The sequence below is a fragment of the Anastrepha ludens genome, chromosome 3 (assembly GCF_028408465.1).
Source record: "Anastrepha ludens isolate Willacy chromosome 3, idAnaLude1.1, whole genome shotgun sequence".
Lineage (NCBI taxonomy): Eukaryota > Metazoa > Arthropoda > Insecta > Diptera > Tephritidae > Anastrepha > Anastrepha ludens.
In genome coordinates this window covers 83109255-83128527 of record NC_071499.1, presented here as the reverse complement: position 1 = coordinate 83128527, position 19273 = coordinate 83109255, and positions in this window count along the sequence as shown.

Sequence of the window (19273 nt, the reverse complement as noted above, 5' to 3'; positions counted from 1 at the left end):
AAAGAAAAACTTTTCACTAGCGATGAAAAATGGATCTACAGGTATTATTATAACCTAAGCCTCGAAAATTTGGGAGCCTGCCTGGAGAACCAGGTCTATATTCAGCGAAAAAAATATTCAAGCTTCAAAGGCTATGTTGTGCATCTGGTGGGATCAGAAGGGTGCCATCTATTGTGAACTCCTTCAACCATCTGAAACCATCACTGGCGATCGTTACCGTCTGCAGCTAATGCGTTTAAGTCGAGCTCTCAAAGAAAAGAGGTCGGAATAGGACGGCAGACATGACAAACTGATTTTGCTGCATGACAACGCCAGGCCACACGTTGCTAAATCGGTCCAAAAATATTTAGAGAGACTAAATTGGAAAATCTTGCCCCACCGGCCGTATTCCCCAGACATTGCACCTTCGGATTACCATCTGTTTCGATCAATGCAGTCAGCCCTTATTGGAGAGCGGTTCACTTCTTATGAGAGCTTCGCAAACTGGCTCAATTAATGGATCAAGTCAAAAGAACTCGAATTTTTTGTCAGAGGAATCCGTATGCTGCCTGACAAATGGAGTAAAGTTGTAGCTTCCAATGGCACATACTTCACATAATATCATGAATTATTTAATTTTTTAAATAATTCGTAACTTTGGTTAAGAAAGGACGGAAACTTATTCCCATGCCCAATATATGGATTTATTTGATTTTTTTTTAAGCTGTGGTTCAATTAACTCAGCTCGTACGTAAAATTCAAACAAAAATTTCTTGAAAGTTTTCATAATAATTAAAATATTAAGAGCTTTATTTTATTTCCTAGTTGCCATATTTTTTTCTTTTTTGTTTCATTTAATTTAAATTGGCTTGAAAAACTTTGATATGAGTATGAAAAGTTTAGGTCGAAGATTTGATGAAGCACGGAAGCCAATACGGAAACACTTTATGAAGAATTCAATACCGTCTAATTTTATTAAAACAAAGTTGGAATTATTTGAAATTCTTCTATTCATGGTCATTTGCCTTCGCGGTAAAAATGATCACAGGACATACTTCATTGTTTTCTTTCTCCCAATCACATGCTTTTTTTTGTTTTTTTTTATTGCGAAATTCTTTCTCATCCTATTTAGGGCGAGAGTTTTGATATTGTTTCACAAATGGAGGGGCCTACAGTTTTAAGCCAACGCCAGGTATTTTTTTATGAGTAGCTTTTTTATGGTAGAAATACACTCGGAGGTTTGCAATTGCCTGCCGAGAAATATTTAGAAAAACTCTTTTCTTCATTTTGGTGCTTCACGGAGACTCGAACCTATGTTCTCTGAATGGTAGTCACGCATCAACCCATTCGGCTACGGCGACCGAATATTCAAACAAATTTGTGATCATTTGATGAAGTATTCGGGGACTAATGCCCCAATTTTTTTGACTAACTCTTTACTAAATAAATAAATGGTGAGCGTGAGAATCTTTATTTCGACCTTAAGGCGCTCTATTGTTTAGTTCACAAGTGTCAAATATGATTGACGTACGACGCCATTGGTAAAAATTATAAGTCTTCCAGCCTTTTGCGCCCCATGTTGTTTGCCTTTTATTGAAGAGGAAGCTGGAAACAGTAAACTGCTACTAAATTCAACTGAAGATAATTATATTTATATTTACCATTTCGATTAAGAGTTTGGCCTCGCTTCTTCTTCAATTTACGACGAAAGATTTTCCACAAATGAAGGGACCTACAGTTTCATGTCGCGTCCAAGCGAAAAATGTTTTTTATAAGAAGCGAATAAGAACCACCTATCAAAGAATTTACTGCAGTTGTAGCTGCATACTAGTGAGAAAACGGGCTAACATATCTAGTGCAAATATCTAAGCCTAGGATCTTTACGAAATAAGACGACTTGCAAGTACCTGATACGTTAAAAACTTGCATGGGATTTAACAGCTAGATATATAGATGTGAGAATTAGTAAGAGATAGTAAATGCCGCAACTTGGCGGTTTACTGCACCCCCTTCTCTTCACAATACTTCAACGAACTAATGAACTTCAGGAGGGCATTTGCATTTACTGAACGTACCATATGTGCTCTTCCATTAACCTTTATTCTGCAACAAGCGACTTAACAAAAATTTATAAAAGCCTCACAATGGCTCGAGTACTTAAGCCATGGTTGCATTAAAATATTACTCACTAGAAGGGCAACGAAATGGTTCTCCAATGCGCTAATTGGCTCTTCCACATGCTAATTGACTACTGAGTAGCCACTTGAGAATCTTCGCAACCAACCAACCAGTACTGCGGCTTGGATTTTTTCACAGGACAAAGAAGAGTATCCTATGGAGTAAAAGCTGTGTAAGCCTCTCCATAAGCTTTTAAAATTGTTTTCCGCATTGTGGTGAGAATTCGTATTTTGAATGAATTGCTCGACCATCACTAGCAACCATCGGATTAATGGCCAAAAATTTACTGCAACCAAGTGTATACTTTTATATAATTATATAAGGAAGTGTATGCAAGAGGGTGTCCTTAATAAATAAATAAAAAGTATACCCTCACTCCTTTACTGTAATATACGATTATGACATTCTGCGTATATTTTAACCTTTGCGGACAGGGGATCAAAGCTTTAGAGTGCTTTTTAACTAATTCTTAATTATATTAACAGACAATTTATTTTTCAGGTAAATATTCACGAAAGTAAAACATTAGATAATGATCCTCTATAAATATTAAAAAAGAGAATACTATTTTAAATTAAGTAAAAACTACTTACAGTTTTATGCTACAAACTTGAAATATTTCACTTCGCGTCGACCTTATTAGGCATTAAGAGGTTTAAAGGCTTAACAGCTTTGTGTTTTATGCAGTCAGTTGTGAGTTACAGCGTTCTAAAAGAATAGTTAAAAAGAGGTTAGAAGTGGATGCATTCTTCAGTAGCATTTATCGAGCGCAACAGTAAGCAGTATGTCCAATGAATTAGTTCTGGTAATATGTACCCGACTAGAATTAGAGTGAGGCATGCCGAAGAATCAGTTAGGCCCGAATTAGGCAGGCCTTACTGAGGCACGACTCACTATTACCTTACCAGGCCCACGTTAGGCAAAGCAAAGATTGGCATGTCAGAACAATACCAAATTTGGTTGTGGTCACGACAATCTGTGGCCGTGTCTCACTTAGGCATAAATTGGAATCCCTAACTGATTTGTAGAAGGGCATCCGGAGTATTACCGAAGTTCGGTTTTTCGAACCTGCGCCTAATGAGGCAGATGTGTGGCGATACCTTTCGGGGCTTGGACCTAGTTTGGTTGTCTTATGAGGCGCAAATTTGGAATGCGGTCTGCCTTATTTGCGCCTAATCACCGCCTTACCAAAATTTCTAGTCGGGTACTTCGAAGACGATGCACGCGCTGGTTGGCCAATTGTCGAAAATGTTGGTCAAATCAAGGAGATCGGATACACATGAGAGCACTTATTACCTTGCTGGGGAAGTGTACGTTAGAATGTCCCGATGTTTTTTTTCTGGTTTTTCCTTTGGTTTTCCTAGCGGACGCCGTAGCCGAATGGGTTGGTGCGTGACTACCATTCGGAATTCGGAGTACGTTGTTTCGAATATTTGTGAAACAGCAAATGAAGAAAAAGCTTTTCTAATAACGGTCGCTCCTTGGCGGGCACTGGCAAACCTCCGAGTGCTTTCTGCCATGCAAGAGCTCCTCATAAAAGCCGTCTGTTTAAAACTGTAGGTCCCTCTATTTGTGGAGGAATATCAAGACGCACATCATAAATTGGAGGAGGAACTCGCACAAACACCCAATAATGGCTATAAGCGCCAATTATATGAATATATATGTATATATAATATAGGGGCTTCCAACAACAGGAGTTACAGGTGAATGCATTACAGTATCGAGAGATGATTAACAATTTTTTATGGCCGGAATTGGATGGTATTGATCTGGACAACGTTTATTTTCAACAAGACGACGCTACGTGCCACACTAGCAACGAAACCATTGATCTTTTACGGGAAAAGTTTCCGGACCGTGTTATCACTTGAAGAGGTGATCTCAATTGGCCACCGAGATCTTGTGATTTAACACCTTGTGACTTTTTTCTTTGGGGTCGCGTGAAAGAGAAGGTCTACGCGAATAGCCGAGGTCGATTCAAGACCTCAAAGATGGAATTCGTGGGGCTATCGAGGATATAGGGCAGCCACTTTGTTTTTGTTTGATTTATCTAGTGTTGAAAATTATGCTAAAGGGTTTAAAAGTCAAATATACCTATATTAGGAATGGGAATAAGTTTCCGCCCTCTCTTAGCCAAAAATCCGAATTATTTAAACAATTAAATAACGCACGATATTATGTGAAGTATGTGCCATTGGAAGCTACAACTTTACTCCATTTTTCAGGCAGCATACGGATTCTTCCTTTTTAGGAGTTAATTTGAGCTCCTCCTACCTTTTGTGGCGTGCGTCTTGATAATTGAAATTAGGAAAAGGTATAAAAAGTCATACCTTTCCTGAAGGGGAGATGGTACATAAGCTTCCATCCGATATTTGTAAGTATAAAAAGATGAAGAAGGAGAATATTTCGTTTTTGGTGCAGATTTTATTTTTCGGAGAGGACACCCGAAAATGACTGGGGAGTGAAAAAACCCACTGCACATCTCAAATATTTGGTGGGTGCTCTATTAATTAGTATATGGTCTAATATGATATGGTGGCGCAAAATTAAATACCCTATGGGAAGACGGCTGCAATAGAAACAGACAAGCAATGGAGCACGTAAAGGTTTCCACCGTTAAAAATCGTGTTTTGTTTTTTATTATTCAAAAACAAAATTAGATGATTAATTTTGCGCTACCTTGTACATACACACACAATATAAAAATATGCTTCCACTAAAGGATAACAACATTTATAATTGGACGAAAGTCCAAAAATGTGTGCTTTCTTATCTTGTGTTGTAAAATCTACCAGTGTTTGTGCAAAGAATTTTCATCAAAATGTCTGTCAATGAAAAATAATATTTCTTCTAATATTTTTTGCTTTACTTTCTTCCACAACAGAACATGAAGCCGCTTTTGATATTGTTATTTTTCCATTTTGAAAAAAATTCAATTAGCCTTAAGCTCTTTAAATATTATCATAGGAGGAGTTAAAATTTTTGGATCATAACAGCAACGACGTACTTTAGAAAAGTAAAATGCATTTGTTGTTGGCAGGTCAATCTATGTTATTTATTACTTCTTCATTTGCATTTACATTTCTACATATCTCCAAAACGAAGGTTGAGTGGTTAGATATGTAATGAAATACCCACACAATACACAAAGGTACATAGGCACGAGTATACTACAATTTATACTTGCACGGTTTAAGGGGGTTTTCATTTATTTTGTTTACATTTTGCTCTTAAGTGGGCTAAAAATAGCTTGAAAAAGCGAAAGTCTTTCCAGAATACTTGAGTGATGTGCGAGGGTTGCTATTTCACTTTCTCAGTATGGCAACACCAGTTTGAATATATCCGATTTGGCACTGTCACCGTAAAATTTTGCATTTTTAATGAGAACATTTTATTGGGCACAAAGTATAAAGGCGCGATAACCGCTTACGCGATTTTGGCTGAGTTTAACAAGCGCGACTAACGCGCTAACCAGCGCCAGTTGGGCACACCAAGTGCACCTACACCTGATCTTTCCAATGTAGAGGACGGCATGCCCCAGCCATCGTAGCCACTGCAGCTTTATTCGTCGTAAATGACGAAAGGGAATAAGGCGATTGGATAAGAAGTTATCCAAGTATTTTGGACATTGTCGAACATTTTTATGAAAAGTGCCACATTTGTTGGCTTTAGTATGAAAATAAGAAGTAATCCAAGTATTTTTCGCTTTGTTGAAATTGTGTCTGAAAATTGCTTTATTCGTTGGCTTGAGTAAAGAAAGGTGTAAATTGAAAACAATTTTGAAAAAGTTTTAAGAATTTTGAGATTTAAACAATGCTGAAAATTTTTATATACAGGTTTAAAAAGTGGAATACCGTCAGTTACTTTTAACATTCATATAACTTCTTTTATTTTTTTAAAAAAATTGTACTTAAAAAAATGTATTTTTTTTTAATTTGATCGATATTCGAAATTATTATCGAATAATAGAGGACAACTTTTTTCTATCATTTTTGAAATTTGTTTTTTTTTTCATAGGGTTTCCATAAATTTTCGAGTTATTTGAAATATGTTGCTATAATAAACTAGTGCGAGCTCAGAGCTATTAATGGAAATGCTAGGAAGAACAACATTGTAGATAATGATTTTCTGCAGCAAAGCTGGTCTGAAAGGACCTGAATCTCATGCGAAAAAGGCACCGGGTTAATATCGCCAAGACATTATTTCTAAGGCTGAATCCGACCCAACATTCATCAAACGCATTATTACTGAGACCATCATGGGGCAAAGACCAAAAACACTACGTCTTTTTCAGTCACGTTTTTTAAGTATTAAAAATGAAGTTTACACAACGAATTTTTGCCACAAGGTCAGATGATAATAAAGACTATTATTTAGGAGCTATGAGATGTTAACGTGAAGCAATTCGACAAAAAAGAAAGGATTTGCTGGAAATCAATTCGAAGAATTTGCACCATGATAACGCACCGTCGCGCAGTGCCACCATCCGTAAATTTTTACCAGGAACGAAACGAATACCATTCAATAGCCATCCAATTCAACTTACATAACTCTCTGCGATTTGTTTCTGTTTGATCGAGTCATAAAAGCACTACGGGAAACATCTTTTAACAGTCGAAAGGAAGTAATGAAAAATGATGGCTATACCGAAATTAGAGTTCCAAAATGTTTCGAGAGCTGAATCAAACGCTGGCATAAGTGCACTGAGGTTGATGGGGGCAATTTGAAGACGATAATATTACTTTTTAGGAATAAATTTGGAAATTTCTGAATATATTCTGGGAACTTTTTTCATTAAGGCTCTGTAGTGCTACTTGGGGAGTATCAGTCTGGTGCTTCAACCATTTCATTTCACCGGGAACTTTTGACCAAGGTAATATTCTTACAAAAAATAATTTACGCTCTACTGTTTTACCTGACATGACAGAACAGGTTACAAAATTGTTCTTAAAGCCTTTAATTTCGTTTTTAATATGTAATAGTCAATGAGAGTGTCTCCTAGTTTGAACGGATTTTATAATAATTTTTTTTTTTTTTTTGCAAACTTCGATAAAATTTGTTAGATATAAAACTCTAGTTTAACGCGAGCGCCTCAGTTATGTATATATCGGGTGCTCTCTTAAAAACTATCGACATGATATCGATAACTACGGTTTGACAGCTGAGAATGAAAAACTGGGCTGACATTTCTGTTCAGTAAGGTTTGGCAAGTCATCATTAATCGTTTAACGCTTTTCAGAACAACGCATCCAAATTGTGGTAATTTACTTTGAAAAAATAAATCTGTTCTCGAAGTTTATAGAGCACTTCGCCAATTTTACGAGGTGCGGTCCGTACGCTGGCGGGATCATCGCTCTTTATTTTTTTCGAAATGAGGAAAGAGCTGCCATTAGGGTGAATGGTGAGCGCTGTTGTGCCATACTGACTGAATTTCTGTTTCCAAAAATTAATCAGCTAAACATCGACAACATTTGCTTCGAACGAAATGGTGCAACTTGCCGTTCAGCGCGCTTAACATTCGATTTATCGGAGTGATAGAGCGGACATATCATATTCAAAACAAAAAAATGCCATGAAATGATCTACCAGATTATAATAAAAAGAAAATTATTTCCAACAATATTTCTGAGTGGTATCATTAGTATCATTTTAAGTTCTCAAGCTCTTAAAACAGCACCCTGTACATACAGTCAAAATCAAAAGAAAGTATACACCACATATTGAGAAGTTTTGACTATTTATTTATTTAATTTTTAATACCAATCATTTTTTTATAGAAATAATATTATAACAAAAGCCATAGAACACAATGTTTTAAGCTTTGTACATACACAATTTATAGGTAGGTAGGTGAAATGGTTGAAGTGACAGTCCGGACATTTACAGAGAAAGTGCTCAACAGTCTCCTTCTCTGAAAGGTCCACACAGCTTCTGCAATGGGGGTTAAATGGTAACCCTAGCCGTGTGGACCGATCGTCCAGTGACCGGTAAACACAGCTACGAGTTTGAAAATTGAATGGCGAGGAGTCCAAAGGACTTTCTGAGTCCTCCGCATATCGTATTGGGGCCAAAGGGTTTTCGGAATAACACATGAAGAAATGGAGCTCCATCTTTTCTGCCCTTTCCTGAGAAATAATTTTTGCAGTTCCCCTTTAACAACTGTCGGGGGATGCCGATGACCGGGAAAGAGATCTCTGGTTAGTCCCCTTCCTGGGAAGCTCATCAGCAATTGCAATTCCTATGTCCTGGAACCCAGATTAGAGAAATGTTACCTGCACAGCCAAAAGATTTGATCTCCTCCTTACAGGAGTTTACTAATTTTATTCTTCACCATCGCGCCGTCAGAGACTTGATCGCGGCTTGACTATCGGATAAAATGGCATTTTGCATGCCTGCAAGATCACAAAGACTTCTGCTTGAAAAACACTAGCAGTATTCGGCAGTTTAAAGGAGATAAATAAATTGGTTGATTTAGGGAAAACCCCTGCTCCGACTAACGATTTCATCTTGGAACCGTCAGTGAAGACAAAGCACAAGCTTCGGAGTAGATTTTCCCCAATCCTGCTTATTTCGAAAGATTGCCCTAGCATGACCCTGAAACTCTTGTTGGCGAATAGAGAGATCTGTTCGAAGTTCGGAGAAATACGGTGTTAACTGCCCGAAAATGCTACCATTAAATTTATAAAATATTTTCCAAATTTTTACCAAATTTTTAACAGTTTTTTTAAAATAATTTTTGGAATGTAGTTATATACAATAGTATAGCCCGTTAAATTTTACTGCAAGTTGCAAGTAGCAACAAAAAATCGTTGATTTTTAATAAATTTGCTGACGGTGCTAGCAAAATAGCCAAAACTGGTAAAAATAAAAAAAATATCTATTTTGTTGCCTTAAGTGTATGGCTATGTGTACGCTACGCTGGCCAACAAATAGCAATTTTTTGTTGACTATACTTTTCATTATTAGTTTTTTAATATTTACCCATGCCGCCAAAGCTTTGAAAATTACGCTTGAATTCCCATAGGGAAAATGCACTTTTCGTTAAATTTGGTGTAAGGATATTATTTAATCTCCTCTTCCTAATCTCCTGCTCCCTTCACCAATATCCAAAAAAATATATTCAATATTTTTTTAGAAAAAGAATAGGTGGAACTATTTTTTATATAAAAAAAATTAACAAAAATGTTCACGGAAAGTTAATTTCACACAAAAACTCTCACTAAGCGCGAAACTGGCAAAAAATTAAAAGTGTTTCCTTTATTTAAACTATTTGGCATTAAATTTGCTTGTGCAGAAATTTGTACTGGTCGTATTTATTTTAGGATTTTTATATTGTACATTGCACGCAAATTATTTGAAACGAAATATTTTAGTTGTGGCTCGGAGCAGAGGAAAAAGTTGTGCCATTGACAAGCACATTTAAGCTGCTTTTGTTTTTTTTTGCTTTGCTCTACCACTTAGTAAAACATTTCCAGCGTAAATTTAGAGAGCTCTCCCCTTGCCCCAAGTGCAGGACAACTCGTTTTGGCAGTTTTGACCTTCACTAATTCTTTTATTTCACAATTTTTAATTTTTTGAAATAAATTTGGTTTATGTTTAACGAAAAACTTTTCCCATTAGATTAGCTTTGTCGGGGCAGCATTGATTAGCAAAACCCAGGAACAAGTAAATAACAAATAAACAAATTTATAAAAGACTTGGTGAATGCAAAAATTTAAGAGAAAATATTTAAATGAAAATAGAGCAAGGAAGCAAAATTACTCTAGTCCCAAACAAAACAAAACCAAATAACAGTCTACTTTTGGGTAAACATGTGCATTTCAAGAACGACGTAAATACAATGTGGCGAAAATGTGGTCGCCCTCTTTTGTTTCTAAATACCTTCTTTATTAAATGCAAACAAATTGAGAAGGAGGAAAGAGCTGCCATTAGGGTGAATGGCGAACGCTAGTGGGCCATGCTGACTGAATTTCTGTTTCCAAAAATTAATCAGCTAAACATCGACGACATCTGCTTCCAACAAGACGGTGCAACCCGCCATACAGCACACCTAACAATCTGTTTATTGGAGTTGGCCTGGCTGGCTGAGAGCCATCACATAGACCTATTGGTCCTTAGTGCTACCAAATGGAGCTAGATCTTTACGTTTCTTTGTAATATACATCTTGTAATACATCTGCGACTTTTGCGAATCTAAGTAAACTCTGAAGCTCTAACCCCGAGAGATATTCTAACTTCTCATATTGTAGAGCTCATAAGGATTTCAATTTGGTTCTAGCTAACGCGTGGCAAGATCATAGAAGGTGTTCTACAATAGCATTCTCCTCTCTTCCAGTTCATTGCAAAATCTGCAACTATCGTGGTTTGTAATTCCTATCTTGTATGCGTCTGCCGCTAGCAAGTTGTGGCCTGTCAGTATATCTACGATAGTTCTGCTTTCTTTTCTAGACAGGGCTAGTACGAATTTGGCGCATTTACCTGCATTCTGTGTACACATGATTTTCGCGGTTTTGCAAGTGGCTAGATTATTCCAACTCATGTTTATCCATGTTGACATGTCCGCAGCGGTGTCATTGTATATCGTATTTAAAGGTTTCTATATGTCGTTTTCTTGTTCGAAATGTATGTGCTTTTGGCAATCTCATCTACGGCTAGTATCTCTATGGCTTCCCTGCTTCTTAGAATGTTTTTATATGAAATTTCATATGAGTTTATTGCTTTTATCGTCGCTTGACTGTCAAAGTTTATCTGTATTTATTTTGGAGTGGCTTAATGTCTTTGCGAATGCTAATTCCGCAGCCTTGCCTAACGCAAGGACTTCTGTTTGAAAGATACCGCAGTGGTCGGGGAGCTCAAGTGGCTGCCAGATACCTATCTTTGCGCAATGAGTCCCTGCTCCTACTCCGTCCAATATTTTCGAGCCATCGGTAGTAGAGTATTTGGGCTGAGTTTCATTCCTCTTTTCCATTCCCCTTCTTCTATTGTTGTTCGGAATTATTTCACCCAATTGCATTTTGGAGTCATATAGTCCGTCTTGACTCAGTAACTCATTCCTAATATAATATTCAAAAAATAAATGACGGGAAATTGGCTTATAATACAAAAAATCAGAATTTGAAACAAAATCTCAGGTATATATGTAGTTTTATAGCCCTCTGAATTTTGACATACGAAAGCGCAGGCTGGAAGTGCCTCGAAAATTGCGTTGATATTTAACATTATTTTTTTTTTTTGGTGACGGGCAATACTCTGCTTTCATGTGGCTGCCCTTCCAAGCCACTTGCAATTCAACGTACACAAACAGTTTGTATTCAATTTTATAAAAAAGGCACTAATTTGTGGAATTAAATGAGTCTTCTGGAGTGTTATGCAGCTAATTTGTCGGATATATCGAACGATAAAAACTGTAGTTCTACTACTGATTCTGAAAATAGTGTGTGTGATGGTGATGCAGGGCTAAAACCATATCGACAGAGAACGAAAGCCATGAAAATTCGATCCACTAGCAGCTCGTTTCTCTTAAATGGTGGTCAAATTGAGAACGTTGACACCTTTACCTACTTGGGTAGATTCATTGCCGCTGAAGACAGTGCGAAACTAGATGTAATCGTCAGAATTAATAAAGCGAACGGCGCGTAGGCACAGCTCCGAGCTAACTAGTCTTCGAGCATCCTCAGCGTAATACAAAATTGTGGATCTCTAAGATAAATGTAATATCATTACTAGGCCGGGTCGATTTGTGGGGAGGCAAAAAAATCGCCCATTGCTCTGTGAAAATCATATTCTAGGGATCAAAATTGGGGGGCATCAGAATTCGTTTTAGAAGGATGGTTCCTTCAGCAAAGTTTCTTATTTTGATCTCTAGAATACGATTTTCACAGAACAATAAGCGATTTTTAAATCGACCCTCCCTAATCAGTACTCTTGTATGAATCGGAAACCTGGCTCACAAATAATTTGATCGAAAACAAACCTCAAAGCTGTGTGAGGGGATGTTTACGCAGGATATTGAAGATGTGGTGACCCAACGTTATAAGTAACGACGATCTATAAGAGAGGTGCCGGTAGCTAACATGATAAAACTGGGAAAGTGGAAGAGAACTGTCCAGGAAGTTGAAACGTCAGGAAAAACTTGGAACGAAATAAAGCTTCTTGAAAAAAATAGAATCAGATGGAGGTATTTAACTGAGGCCCTAGGCTCCCGTGGGAGAAACAGGAACCGATTATGACGATGATGGTGACTATTTAGACAAATTTAAAGGCGATAGTGCAGAAACCTAAAACTATGTGTAAGTTGTAGTCAGTACGAATAATCGGAAAATTAAATTATGTGGGGATAAAGAAGAGCTGAACTATAAATCTAGGAGCATTTGAAGAAAATTTTAATATACAATAATATATCCAGAGTGTACCGCAATGTACCGAACTGTTCCCGGATAATGATTTTTTTTTACCATGATGGCGAACAAACTAATATTTATTATGAACAAAACAAGGACAAATATAACACTCAGTGTAAAACTTTGAGATTTCAACATGTAACATGTACAGAATAGAAGAAATTCATTGATTTGTTAGTTCTAATGGTGCAAATCCTTAAATCAGAGTTGAAGAAATACTAGTCAACTGATCTCCGAATAGAAACACCAAAATTCTCTATTTTCACAATGCATTAAAAGGTTCTAATGTAAATAATACATGAGCTGAAAAGTCCCGGGTCTAACGCATAGATAGTACTAGTTCAATTATATTCACCTATTTTCCAGTTAGTACTAACCATAGAAAAGCAACTGTTCAAATTTCATAATATTATGTTCATTAGTTCGTGAGTTATTGTGCTAAGAGTGACGCGAATTTTGTTATTTTCAAAACAATGAATCAAAAAGAATTTCGTGTTTTAATTTTACACAGCTTCTTGATGGGAAAAATACCGTTCAAGCGTAGCATTGGCTTGAAAAGTGTTATGGGGGCTCCGCTCCATCAAAAACAACGGTAAAACGATGAGTTGCTGACTTCAAACGTGGTGGTAGAGACACCGATGATGCACGCTCACTGCGTCAAAATGAGGCGGTAACACCAGAAACATCACAAAAATCTACCAAATCATGTTGAACGATCGGAAAGCGTAGGTTAGCTGACATCATAAAGATATAATATTAAAAAATAGTGTTGGCTTTATATTGCATGAGCATTTGACTACGAGAAAGCTCTGCCCACATCCACCGTATTCGCCAGATTTGTCTGCCAGCGGCTACCGGCTGTTCGCAGACCCAAAAAAAATGATCGCCGGTCAAAAATTATCGGCACTTTGACGCTTAGTTTTAGGTTCTGAACAATTTTTGGTCCTCAGTTAACTTTTGCGGAATGAAACAAGCACAGACCTTTGGTAAGCCATATGATAAAAAGCGATAAATCGATTTTTTGGAGATATTCAACTCCGATTCCATGAATTTCAACGATGATTTCGGTTCATTTTTGATAAATTTCAGAACAACTTCGATGAAGTTTTCGGTGATTACTAAGTTTGAGCGGCCCGTATGTTCATTGTCATTTACGTTCTCACAGCCATCTCTGAAACGTGTAAACCTCTCATGAACTCTGGCACGCCATATACATTTTTCATCAATTTAAATATTTCGGTAAACTCTTTATCGATTTTGAAACAAAATTGGATATTAGCTCTTTTTTCGAAACTCATTTTTGTACCGATGACACAAACATACTGACACTTTAGACGCAATAACTTCCGATCCAGTGAACCGAATGTCACCAAGCTTTAACTGGAAGTCAGCTAAGGATGTAACTTCCAACTCACAACTTCTCATTAAAAAATGGCGCCATCAAAAACATTTTTATGACACCACCCTTGTTTATTTAGACTTCACCTTGTATTCTACTGTAAAATGTCCACCTACATTTAAAAAAAATTGTGCTTTTTCTCTATACTAAATGGCTATAAGCAGGGCTTTTCCCCTACGTGTTACAACACTGGCCTCTACCATTATCTTCGACAGCTAATGAAAAAATTGGACTTCCATGTTGTTAATCTGTTGAATTGATGTTATTCAAATTGTATACACATATAAACTTTTGCCTCCTCGCTTGGTTATGCCACGCAAATTGAAAAACATGGTTGTTTATTGAATGTATGAATGTAGGTATGAATTGAATTTAAAATTAAGTTCATTTTTTACTGAATAACAGAAATCTTTTGCAATATTCGCGTTGAGGAATTTTTAGTTTTTTGACAATTCGAGTGTAAACGAATAAAAATGTGGAAGAAATGAACATGCACTATATGTAGTTGTACCTATACAGCTATTCGTGCGAAACACACGATTTTTTTTTCAACACAATCCGCACACATAAAAATACTTGTTTACAGCTTTGCTGTTTTTCATCGCAAATGCCAAACCAAACCGAAAGCTGCAACCATTCGGAATTAAATGGTAAATTTGTAGGTATTGTTGGAGTTCATGGTAGCTGAATCACTTCTTCTTCACGTTTTAGAAATTTTTTTTTTTTAGAAAGCAAGGAAGAGCTACATTATTTTCCTTTTTTATAGAATCCGGAAACTTTATTTTGGTGAGTCAATTGCAATGGCCACCAGTTTTATGTGCCAGTTGTGATGCACTGCGTTTTTTGTGGCAATTTAAAGAAAGTCGTTACAAACTGACGCTTAGCGATTTCATTGCTTGCTTTTGGTCCAACTAAAGAGTATCAGAGATCGTATCACGTCTCATGTTATCTCAATGGATTTCCGAATATCGAAAAATTCACAAACATGGAAACTTCAAAATGCGATATCTCAGTGAAAAATAAAGATATTTAAGCAAACTCAACGGCATTTAAAAGGGGAAGACTTATGCTTTAAAATACCATGTTTACTTTTTTTTGAAGAGCAAAATCTGCGTAGCTACTTAACCTCAAAAATGGGCAAAAACAGCGTTTTTGCACTTTTAGGTTAGGATATCTCAAAATCCTAACGTGATAGAGAAATTTAAACCCCGGATTCGGATTCTACGCAAAAAATTACTTCGAAAATGACCCTACACTTTCCTAGAACAAAACGTTGTTGACCTGTGTTATTAAAAAAAATAGCAGCCATAATATTTATTTATTCATAACTGAAAAAATTACATTAAAATATTTTTTCCATGATTACTGAGAAAAATTGCACTAAGAATACTCAAAATAAAATTTGATTTGCATTAACAGTAAAATATTTACTCCTTACTGAAAATATTTATTGATAGTTAAAAATCAATACCCAATTACTACATGGAACTCTGACCGGTACGGTAGATGGACAGCGAGACTAATACCCGATCTAAACAAGTGGGTAGAAAGAAATCACGGTGAGGTTAACTATTGCCTCACACAGTTTTTGTCGGTCATGTGGCGAATTGGAAAGGTGAACTTACCAAATTGCATTTATGGTGATACTGAGTATGATGATGCGGACACACCCTCCTCAAATTAGAGAGGTGGAGCACCGAGAGCAAAAAAGCTCTGCAACGAGCTTTCAGTGTTTTTACACCTGAAGAAATAATCAAGAAAATGATGATAGTCGAAGAAAATGGAATGCCGTCGTGGATGATATCGTCCCCTTAGTATTAAAATAGCCTATACATTTTTTGATGTTTTGGGAAAATGAATTTCAAACTTTTTGTCGAAAGTAGCTCTCACTCAAATCTCGTTATGTCTGTAAATATTTATTATGTTTTGACTGACGTTTTGACTCACTTTGTGGAACTAGAATTAGACAAAATTTTGACCACATATAAAATCGACGATGGAGAATCCAAAAATTCAAAAAAAAAAAAATAATAGCCTATGAGCACATAGGCTATTGTTATACTAAGGGGACGATATTATCCGAAAAAGAGGCGTGAAATGGAAACTTATGCTGTAGAGCACTGCGCATAGCCTTTTCAAAACAGGCGACACTGGACGCAGGGTGAATAAGTAAGTGTCCATTTTAGGATACCGTCTAACTCAATTAATTCAACTAAAAATTCTGGAAATGCCTTAACGAAGTTGCATTCATTGGCAGCGATGGTATCAACTATTTTTTCAACTGGTAGTTCATATTGCTTGTTTATGTCGCTTACCATCTTCGTCAAAGGACCTTCTATATAGATGATCTCAATTCGTTTATAATAAATCGCATTTCCACATCATTTTTATTTTAACCTTTGTTGAATTTTTTCGCTTTTAAGGTCTAACTCTTTTGCATTTAGTTTGCCATAAGTTTATTTTCTTTTTGTGAGGACAAGAAGAGAAGCCAAAACTAAAAATATTTTTTGACTATATAAGTTATTTAATTTTCCTGATGAAAGTGCATTACATTTTAGACTAACAACTAGCAGTAAATATTTTACTGGTATGGCAAATCAAATTATATTATCAATATTTTTGCTGGAATTTTTTTTTCAGTAATCAGTAAAAGTTTACTGGTCATGCAAAGTAAATTGCAATATTAGTCACAAATTATACTTTGTAAAGTTGTATTTATTTTATTATAAAATACAATTTAATTAATTATAAAATATAACTCTTGTATTTTTAACCGTAAAAAAACGCCGTATGCTACAACTTATATTTATATTTCACTTTGATTTTTAACATTTTTTTTCGCACCCTAAAACCGTGCTTTCTTTTATATAAAAAGGATGCCACGCATTCGTTTTGAAAATTTCTCTTCTATACCAAAATCGAATGGGCTATAAAACTGAATACCCGAAATTTGTCTAAAAATTCTAATTAAAAAGTGGGGCGCTTTGATGAATTGCTTTAAAGTTTGCGTCAAAGCTTAAAGGGGGCAGCTCCTCTGACATTGAGTCTTTCAACCATTTTCGCGAACAACTGAGAGTATTTCTTATCTTAAAATAAATGACATATTAATATTCATGCTTAAGTGAATATACATATTGTACATTTTTTTAAAACAAAAAAATTCTGGGTGCGCTTGCTGCTCAAACGTTGCTCCTCTAATTTGCGCCGTGGAATGTGCAGCCTTTTGTAATCAACTGAAACCAACCAGACAAAAATTGTTCACTAAAATAAGTTATTCCGCTTTGCACTAATCTATTTTTAACGAAAAAATAAAAATATGAAAATTTTAAGTCAAAATAAAAGAAAATTTTTGTAAGCAAAACAAATTGATCAAAACAATATTTTTAGTGATAATTAATATAAAGTTTGAGGTACATGTAAAGGCCAATATGCTAAAGAATATCCCTGTAAAATTTCAAATTGATATCCTAATTATTTTTTGAGCTATATTTGACAGCGCGGAAAAAAACGTATTTCGAGAGAAACGTGATTAAAGTTTTCGTTCTTACTCATCTTTCTTTACACGCTCATCACTTCACTGATGAGACTTTCTATAGGGTGGGCCATGTAAAATTTGCTTTTTGAATCGGCTATAAAAAAAACTAATCAATACTTTTTTAAATTTTTTTTTTTATTTTGAAGATTGAACATTGTCATTTATGAAAGAAAAATAATATCGTTCAAATGACTGCCACGACTGGCTTTACAGTAGGCCATTCGACCAACCCACAGCTCCGAGGCGGCCAATTAATATCGGAATACAAAAACGGTAGCCAAAAGTTCGAGTGTAACTTTGGCAATGTGACAAGTTTCACCGTCCTGTTGAAACCAAATGTCGTCCATGTCATCCTCTTCAATTTTTGGAAACAAAAACTCGTTGAGCATGTCACGGTAACGCTCGCCATTTACTGTAACCGCGGAAGAAGAAGAAGACTCACCACTTTGGAAATAGGTTTTCAATATTTCCCAATTTTGTTCAAGTGTCAAACCTTTAAGTAAATTATGAACACATTTGACATGTCATTTGTGTTACCATTCTCAAAAAAATAGGTAGTTCAAAAAACAAAAGCTATATGGCCCACCCTGTATTAAGCTTAAACATTTAAAAGGTATCCTTTATATTGTAAATGGATGATTAAAACAAAAAAGCAGAAAAAAATGGGTTTTGAAAGTGCTGGAGGAACTGCCCTCCATAAACTTGGAGTTTTGTAGTTTTTGTAGGAGAATGAACTACAAGGGGAAATCCAAAATAAGCAGGACTGGTGCCATAAAAATGTTTATGATGGCGCCATCTTTTAAATGAGTTAGAGCGTTGGAAGTTCACTGGAAGCGAAGTTATTGCATCTAAAGTCTCAGTATGTTTCTATCATCGGTACAAAAATGAGTTTCGAACAAAGAGCTAAAATCAAATTTTATTTTAAATCGATAAAGTGTTTACCGAAACTTTTGAATTGATGAAAAAACTGATGGTAGTGTGTACATAAATGACAATGAATGGCTCCTATGTAATCACATAAATCAGTAATCATCTAAAACTCTATCGAAATTGTTCGTAAATTTATCAAAACTGAACCGAAATCATCGTTCAAATTCATGTAGTCGGAGTTGAATATCTCCAAAGCATCGATTCATCGCATTTGAATTGATCATTCCGTTTCATTCCACTCAAGTTAACTCAGGAAAATTGCTCAGAATTCAACATTCGAAACACCTCATTAAAGAGGCGAAAAAGCACGAGAACTTCCTTTACAACATTTTAACTGGTGGTGCAAGGTGGTGTTTCCAACATGAACCTGAAACTATGAAATGTTAGAAAATTTATTAGCAATTCATATCGATTTATTTGCAACTTATCAGAATCTGTATAATAAAATGTAATTTAAAGTATAGGTGCGTTGCGCGGTCAAGCGAAGAATGAATATGAATAAAAACTATTAGCAATAGGCAGACGATGACAAAGAATGGTGAGTGACGAAAACGAAAAGCAGACCGGTGATATATGGTGGTGTGATTTTTCGCTGCAACTACTACGAGTGGTGGCGTGATGTTTGTCGTGCCGAAATTACATTTTTATGCATGCACTTTTGTATTGGCTCCTGATTAGCAGGACATCTAACCGAACAAAGAAACTGACCTACCGCTAAGTATAATGCCCTCAGTGCACTGCTCTTGTTCTGTGACTGCACCGCTAATATACTGCGTTATCCCAGTAAAGATTTTTGTATTTCACCACCGTCAATGCAATTTACTGTCTTGGCTTTTTGAAGCGTTTTTC